This window comes from Leucopleurus acutus (assembly GCF_964270905.1).
Source record: "Leucopleurus acutus genome assembly, chromosome: 12".
In the NCBI taxonomy this organism is placed as follows: domain Eukaryota; kingdom Metazoa; phylum Chordata; class Mammalia; order Artiodactyla; family Delphinidae; genus Leucopleurus; species Leucopleurus acutus.
In genome coordinates, this window is record NC_139154.1 from 88,353,352 (window position 1) to 88,361,251 (window position 7,900).

Sequence of the window (7,900 nt, forward strand, 5' to 3'; positions counted from 1 at the left end):
ATAGAGGTTCGAGCCCTGGTCCGCGAAGATCCCACATGCCACGGAGCAACAAAGCCCGTGAGCCACAACTACTGAGCCTGCACTCTAGAGCCCGCGAGCCACAGTACTGAGCCCACGTGCCACAACTACTGAAGCCTGTGCGCCTAGGGCCCCTGCTCCGCAACAAGAGAAGCCACCGCAATAAGCCCGCGCACCGCAATGAAGAATAGCCCCCGCTCGCCGCAACTAGAGAAAGCCCGCGCGCAGCAACGAAGACCCGACGCAGCCAAAAATAATAAAGAAATTAAAAACACACACTCACACACACACACACACATATACACAGTTCTAGGAGGTCAGTTCACTGTCCACATCAACCCAGGCTCCGCTCTGCCAGAGTCTGCATCCTCCAAGTCCAGATTTCCTTCAGTCACCACAGAGGCTACAGCTCCCTGCGACGGTGGGTGCTTTGCCCCTCAGTCCAAAAGCCCCTCCCCGAAGCTCTGGCCCGGGAGTACTTTCCTGTGTTTGGGAGGGAGCTGGGTTCTCAGAGGGAAGGAAGAGTGAGGGCAAGAGATTTTTGCCTTGGTTGAGCCCAAGATCCGGCGCCCAGGTTTGAACCCACTGTTTGACCTTGGTCTCAGTTTCCTTCTCTGCAAAATGCAGCAACTGAGTCACCACCCTAAGACTTGTGACGATTTCATGAAATTATGAGCCTAGAATAGCTTCGGACAGTTAACCACATATCCCTTGGTAGAAAAAAAAATGAAGGTGCAATTGTTTTAGGGGATGATCCAAATAAAATCAGAAGGTGCTGGAGTGAAGGGGTTTTGTTAAGAAAGAAGGAAAATGTTTTAGAAGATTCTCTCAAGTCACTGGTATCTTTTCATTGATTTTAACTCCGTGTGCATGTCAGGATCGTAATTTCCAAAGACGGACAAGTAGAAGAGGGCACTCCTGCTGCAGCAGGGAGAGGGCTGAAGAGAAGAGGGAAAATAAGGGCTTGTGAGAGGCAGAGCTGGTGGGAGAGAGGATGGGGAAGGAGGATGGAGGGAGACTGCCATGGTCCAGAGGTTGGCCTGGCGGGGAGGACAACAGTGCAGGGAACTGATGGCCCAGAGAAGGGAGGAAAGCTGGACAACCTGAAGGAGAAAAGAAGCAAATGGAGAAGGAAGAGGTGGCAAAAATCATCAGAGGAGGGGAGCAAGGAGTACTCACAGACAACTATGTGGGGAAGAGAAGCAGGAAGCCAAGAAAGTTTGCTCATGGAATCTGCCTGGAGGAAAGCAAATGGGAAGAGAAGGTCGCCAAATCCTGAGTCACCAAGCTCCTGTCCTAGAACCTAGGGACACCCACCTAGCCCTACGCGGCCTTTTCCCTCACCCTTGGGTGGCCTCTACCCAAGAGAATCCTGAGTCCTATGGGGGGGAGTTTTCAGATCAAGTTGGACACTTCGAGTTGGGTCCAGTTGGGTCCTGCCCAGGCCTATTCACCCTCTCTGATGCCTCTCCATGAAACTGCCCCCACCCTCCAGCCCCAAGCATGCTGGCTTCCCCTCCCCCACTCCACCCAAGGTCTGGCTGAAACAACCATTTCTCATTCCCTGGCCTGCCACCTCCAGGCCTTCACACCCGCCTTTCTCTCAGCCAGCAATGCCCGCTTCCCCCACTCTTGGCCCAGTTCAGTGGCTTCCAATCAAGCTTCACCTGGAAGCCTTTCAAATATGGCGAGCCCTCTCACAACCAGATTTGAAGCCACTTGGTCTGTGGCCAAGCAGAAATTTTATTCTCTGAATTCTCCGGGTAATTTAATACGTGGCAGGTGTTGAGAACTCCTTTGTGTCCTCCCTTAAGCCTTCTTGGCCCTGGGCCAAGGCCAGAGTCAAGGCACAAGCCACCCCTGTGTGCTAGGTATCTGGAGAATCTCATCAGACCAGATGAGGGTCACTCCAAGGGGCTCCTCCTTACATTCTGGCCAAACCCACAGCTTCCCCTGAGCAGCCCTCCCAGATAGAACCCTGGACTCACAGGCTCAGGAAAGGCATCAGCAAGTTCTACCAGGACTGGGGTGGGTGGCGGAACTTGATGGCCCTGGAGCTCAAGACAGCCCAGCTGGGATCGTTGCCCAAGCAGAGGAGGGGACAGAGCCAAGTAGGAGAGCGCTGCCTTGGGGAGGGTCCAGGCTGTGCCTAGGAGGTGGCTTTGGGAGTCCAGACCATACCCCAGGACTCAGAACTGGACAAGGTGGGGTGGGGAAAAGGATTCAGCAACCACCCAAGCTACCTAGAATGGGAAGCAACCAGGTGCCGGAGAGGAAATGTCAGGCAGCTGGACAGGCAGCCCCAGGAGGTGGTGCAGCAGCAGGTGGTGCAACAGGAGGTGGTCCCCCATCTCACCTGTACCACGGCCCTGGCCCAGCCCACTGGGTTCTCTGCCCTCCCGACAGGGGTGACCTCCACCCCCATGGTGGGCACCTCTAGCACCCCAAGCATCCTGCTCCCTGCAGAATTCTCAGAGTGTAACACTGGCATCCAGCACAGACAAGCCTCAGTCGTCTTGTGTTGCCTGAAATAAGACAATGACACTGCAGTGACTGAGCCTGTGGGCAGCTACCGATCTAGGAGTGGCCTAAGCACTGGAATTTGAAGAGCCTCACTCTGGCCCGAGCACCTCTCCCAACATCCCATCATTAGAACTGCCCTCCTTGGGTTTCAGCACTGCTGACGTTCTCAGAAACAGATACATTTGATTGTGTTTTACAAAAATAATAATGCTCATTATAAACAACAAGAACAACATCCCACCTCCTTTTAACATGCCAATCCCTCCCTACCTGGGGGTGGGATAGTGGCTCCCTCCCTAATGTGCCAGTGCAGGGATCCAGCTCCCAGGCATGCGGGGTGGGGCACAGGTGGGTTGAGGGAAGGAAGTGATGAATGGGCTATTTCTACAAGCTGGGTCTTGTGCCCCTCAGCTGAGTGTGTGAGGAGTGTCCTTCCCTGTTCACCCCAAATTCCCAGTGCCCTTCAGTTACAAGGAAACCTCCATCCCATCAGTGATGGCTGAGCAGATTCAATCACCTGGGGGAACTAGATTCCCTGGGGGCAGAGCAAATGCTGCCCAGGATCTCCCACGGACATTTGGGTAGGGCCCCAAAACCAGCGGGAAGAAAGGTGGACAGGAGATCCAGACATGGGGTGAATCAGGGCAGAGGAAGACAGACCCCCTGAGCCTGTAGGCACCGGGAATGGGCTGGAGAGATGCACAGGCTGAGAGAGGGAAGTGGCACAGTAGAGACAGAGAGGCCAAGAGGGAGGCCAGGAAAGAAAAGGAAGCCATCTGGGGAATGCATCTGAATTGGCTGTAAGCTCAACCCAGGCTCACCAGCAGTCGTGGGGGAGTGGCCTGGCCCCAGCCTCAGCAAGGACAAGAGGCGTAAGGAGTGGGTTGAGCTGAGACCAGAGGTCCAGGTCTGGAGACCTGGTCAGGTACGCCTGCCAGAGCACACAGGGATATGAAGGACGGAAGAATAACCAGACACAGGACCAGACCTCTGAGGTTCCAGGTTCTGAGCACCAGAAGAGGATGCTGAAGGCTCCTGCCAGAGGCCAGAGCTGCAGGCAACTGGCAGTGGGGGACTGGAGGGCTGGGCAGGCAGGTATAGGTAGCTCCCGGGGGAACCCAGGATCTGACTCCCATCCACCCACATACACACCTTGGCTCCCCTAGAACCCCACTTCTGATCCTAGAAAGCCCTGATGCTGGGTGTGGGAGGGGGCTATTTACCCGCAGGTGGCTGGGACCCCACTCTCAGCAGCCCAGCAGCTCGGGAAGTCAGTCTCACCCACTGAGGCGCCAAAAGGCATGGAGATGGTGGGTGGGGAGGGACTGAAACGTTCTTGGAGAAAGCGTGGAATAGGCTTACTCCCTGGCCAAGTGGCAGGAGTTGGAAGGAGCTGGAGACTTACGGTACTGAGCCAGGCAAGGGGGTTCTTGCCGCAACTCAGGGGGTTCCTTGAAGAAACTCTCTGGAAACCTAGTCCTAAGGGGCATCTGAGGGGAGCTGGGGTTGGTGGCCCCTTCCTGATGACCCTCTCCCCACTTCATCTGCTGAGTGGAGAACCTGGACCACCACGTGTCCGAGGAACTCCTAGTGGCAAAGTGTCACCGGACTCCAGCCCGGGACTCACCAGCTCTCTGTGCCCAGACGCACTCATCCCCTAATGCCCAAGGCCACTAATTCCCGGGGACCTGCTGAGGCCGGAAGGGAGATTGATGGCGCAGATCGAGCCCTCGAGCTGCCAGGGCCCTCCGGAACCCCAGAAGGGACGGATCAGTACCTGGGGTTTGTCTGCACTCAGCTGTCTCGGGACCAGAGCCACTGAAAAGGCAGTTTAGGTTATCGCCCCGCCCCCTATCGGCTGAGATCGCCCCACATCCCCCAAGCTAAGGTTCTTCAATCGCTTTACAAAAAGGGTAAGTGTGTGGGTGGGGGCAGAGAAGCAGAGGAAATTCTAGGGGTTCCTTGCGTCTTGGCCGGGTCGAGATGTGTCAGACGGCGGTTGGAGACTGGCGGTGACGGTGAGGGCAGTAGGCATAGGCCACGGGCCCTCTGGTCCCCGCTGCCCGGTGAGGAATCCCGGATCCACCCAGATCCTCGAAAATTCGAGCCAGGCGGACTCAGGACATCTGGAGCTCTGTGTCCCACTTACCCTCCTGGGCGGGAGAGTCCCGGCAGAGCCAAACAGCGTTCCAACCTGTCCGCAGGCGCGCGCGCACGTGCACACACACACACACACACACACACACACACACACACACTCAACAAGGCCGATCCTACACATCCCTGCCACGTGGCCATACAGAGCACTGGCGTTCCCAGCCTTCCTCAGCCAGGGCTCAGAGGATGTAGTCCGGCAGGGCACGGGTGGGAGCCCAGTGGACTCGCTTCCTGGACGGGGAACTGGGCAGCCTAGGCAGTGTGCCCCAGGAGGGTTCAAGAGCCTGGGTTTAAGGGTCGCCCAGGCTCCCGGATCGGCTTGGTCAAGGTCTCTGCTGGGCCAGAGCGGGGGATTGACGAAAAGCTCCAGCCCACCACCATCCCCAGCCATACACACACGCGCACCACAAACTCCGCCTCAGGGAGCAGAAGCCCTGCGTTCCTCACTGGATCCCCGCTCGCACAATCACGGAGGCCGCGATCCCATTTCCCAGTCCTGCAGAGTAGAGAGAGCCGGGACTTCTGCGGGACGCCAAATCCCTTACTGCCTCTTAAGAGAGAAGGAGAGGATAGAAGAAAGGGCGCGGGAGGAAGACTGGGAACTCCCAAGAGTCAACCTGGGGCTGGCCTGTAGCCGCCTCCCATGCTCCCTGCCGGGCTCTCCCAGCAGACAGGAAAGGGGAGGCGGCCCCAACTTCCCAGGTCACGGTTCCACGGGACCCTGCGGGAGGCCACCAGCCTCTCTCGGAGAACGGCCCGTATCCCCCGGAAGTGTGCGCATGCCCGGAAGCCCATCGACTGACTTTGGAAGAGGACGCCGGGACGTAGACCTGAGTTCCTGGCGCGTAAACCATCATTCATCAAATGAAAATTTAGAAGGGTGAAAACAAACAGAACCTGGTAGGGTTCAGCAGGTGCTGTTCTATTTTTCTTTGAACAGAAACCCGGGCCTCCCATGTGGTCGACGGAACAGCGAGGACTTGGGGGCCGGGGAGATTCCAGCCGAATGTTTGCTTTCTGCTTAGAATTTTTCTACACCAGACACGTCTTACTTGAATAATAAAAATAAACTTGAGAGAGCCAGAGAGGAAAGACTGAAGTGCAGAGCGAAGATGACGGGGGCTGGATCAAGCGACCAGCGCCCTATGGGTCTGGGGTGGAGGGCGGGCGCCCTGGCCCATTGAGGCGGGGTGGGGGGATTCACAGAGGAGTTCGGCATCCCCTCCAGGCACCAGGCTCCGAGGGACCAAATGCAAGTGCAGGGCTCACGGTGCCACGCGGCATGGGTCCTTCCAGCCGAGCTGGATCCCTCTGGGTTACACTCCCTAGAGCCCTTCTGTAACTATAACCCTCCTTTTTTCCCTCTGAGAGTTAGGGCGCCACAAATTCTCAGGCCCCGCAGCTGGTGCGCGCTGCTCTCACTCTGCACACCCTGCCCTACACCCTGGGCGCGATCCCGAACTCCCCTCCCCCACCCAAACTACCTTGCGACCGTTTCCTTCCTTTCTCCCTCTCTCCCTCCCTCCCTCCCTTTCTTTCTTCCTTCCTTCCTTCCTTCCCTCCTTTCCATTAGTACGGACCAGCAGGCCTCCTCCCCTGCCCCCTTTACCCTCCCTTTTTCCCATCCCCAACCCTGTGGGGAGGCGCCATTAGTCACCCAATTAAATAATTGGCGCGCCCCTCCCACTTCGCCTTCAGTTGGGGACATTTGAGATTGGACACATGCACACACTCAACCGCGCACAAGCACACTGGACACCCACTAAGGCACTGACTCACACACTCACTCATTTACCACTCCTCCGGCTCAGGGAGTCATGGAGGCTGCACCAGCAACGCTTGCCACCCCACTGCCACTGGCACCCGGCACAGCCATGGGCCCTGCCCACTCTCGATCGGACACACCGAAGCACCCCCGCTCGCTAGCATGCTGCACAGAAAAGGGAAGACAAGTCTGAAGTTATAGCGTTTTAGGGAAGGGGGTCACGGGCCCTCCCGCGCGCACACACAGGTTTGCACACACGTCTTCGCTGCGGCCTCTCAATCTTTCTTCCAAGCCCCTTTCTGAGTCAAAGGAAGGGAAATCCGGGCCTGGCCTCTCCAGGCGCTGTCCAAGGAGAAGCTCGACTCACGAGAACACCAGGATCCTCATAATGTGCTTGGGACTCGGAGGGCCCAGGGGCCCCACTGCTCAGCTTCAAAACCCAGCTCGGCTTCCAGCCGCGCTCACCTCCGCCCTTCCCCGCTCCCCAGCCCGGCGAAGCGGAACTGGGACCCGGGAAAACCTCTTCGGGGCCGGGAGTCGGGTGGGGGAGACAGGGAGATTTTCACCTTCTATCTCAGTCTGAGATACCCCGTGTGAAGGCCTCAGAGCCGCAGGGGACCTGGGCGTTTGCAGCCTACCACAGTCTCGGCCTCACTCGACCCTCTCGGCTCCCGGACCCGGCTATCCGTCTGCAAATCTGTCTTCTCACCCCGGCGAGTGCGGGTCATTCCCTCAGTACCCTTGCTTCACTGTCTCGGGCTCTTTTTACCACAGTCTTGGCCTTGCCCTGCAAGGAACGCCGGGAAGGGCCTGCGATCTATGCTCCTGAGTGTGGGCAGAGGTATGAGTCTGGAGGCAAGGGCGGCCACTGAACCCCAGGCCTGAGCCCCAGCCCCAGCCCCCCACCCCGCCAAGCGCCCGAGCAAGGCCAACTTCCTGTTTTCTGCTCGGTCTCGTAGGTGTCGCCTTCCTGGAACACTTGGGTTATTGATCCCGCTGAAAGAGCCGGCGTGCGGAGACAGCGCTTCCCTGGGGATGAAGGGAGTGGGGAGGGGAGTAGGCTGGTGGTTGGGGGAGGGAGTTGATAAAATTTAGGAGAGGATGTAGGGCCTCCCTGGCCTCCCTCTGCCGGGCTAAGTGTGGGGCTAGACAAGGGTGGGGGAGCAGGGCCAACGAACCCCCATCCCTAGGCGCAGCTCCCTCGCGCACCGCTGGGAGTCGGAGAACCCCGACTCGAGACCAATCAGCAGGGAGGAGTGGAGCGGCCGGGCGGGGGCGGGGCCGGAGGAAGAGGAGGCGGGCGGGGGGCGCGGGGGGGCACGGGGGGCGAGGGGGGCGAGGGGGCGAGGGGGGGCGGGGGGCGCGAGGGGCGGGGAGGAGCAGGCTTGGCCGGCCCAGGCTGGCCAGGCGGTGGCTAAGGCGAAGGTGGCGGCCGGC